This window comes from Penaeus monodon, chromosome 20 (genome assembly GCF_015228065.2).
Source record: "Penaeus monodon isolate SGIC_2016 chromosome 20, NSTDA_Pmon_1, whole genome shotgun sequence".
Classification (NCBI taxonomy): domain Eukaryota; kingdom Metazoa; phylum Arthropoda; class Malacostraca; order Decapoda; family Penaeidae; genus Penaeus; species Penaeus monodon.
Genome location: NC_051405.1, coordinates 18,975,730 through 18,976,367, shown reverse-complemented (window position 1 = coordinate 18,976,367; position 638 = coordinate 18,975,730). Strand labels below are relative to the sequence as shown.

At 32.0% G+C, this 638-nt stretch overlaps 1 protein-coding gene across 1 annotated transcript in view; it reads right to left on the bottom strand.

The window, feature by feature from the left end:
* The window catches only part of LOC119585930 (probable serine hydrolase), an 8,531-nt gene extending 7,899 nt beyond the window's left edge, over nucleotides 1-632 (bottom strand). Inside the window, exon 1 of the mRNA XM_037934650.1 lies at nucleotides 513-632. The gene's annotated coding sequence lies outside the window, so the exon portion shown is untranslated. The remainder of the gene's footprint in view (nucleotides 1-512) is intronic.
* Between the last annotated feature and the right edge of the window lie 6 nt (nucleotides 633-638).

Here is a 638-nt window from a genome sequence, read left to right as displayed (position 1 = left end):
TAATTAATAAGTATATTATAGAGAGAGAATGAACCTACAATTATAATAAGTATATGGAATATATAATGAGAAAGAGAGAGTAAGAGAGATTAAGAAGATAGTATATGTATAAATGTTTAATGTACAACAAAACTTTTAACTATTGCGATGTACGTATTTAAGGAACGAATGGAACACTTCTACACACTTTTTTACTACTTCAGCGTGTTCATTACAATGTGTTTCTATATTCAACTTCTTAATGCAAAAGTCAGTTTTTGTTAACATTTTTTTTCTTTTTTTTTCCCCATTAAAATATGCACACTCATCTTTGGTATATTTAGGCCGAAAATATAATTGAATTTTAAAGTTTCTTCAGTATGTTACTCTCAAAAAAGGGTGTAACACTCATTTATCACTGAATAATTACGTGAAAAAGACCACCTATCTTTGAATAGGCACTACAGTTTCCGCATAGCAGTAACAAAAGCCCATTTTTTCTATATATCCAAGAATGGACACGCTTTACTTACTTAGAGGAGTCAGCCACTCCCTCCTGTCACAAAAAATATTATGGAACTCTCACGTGTATCATCAAAATAACAGATATACAGATGCACGAGCAGGCAACGCAGCGCACCGCTTATGACGTATCTAGA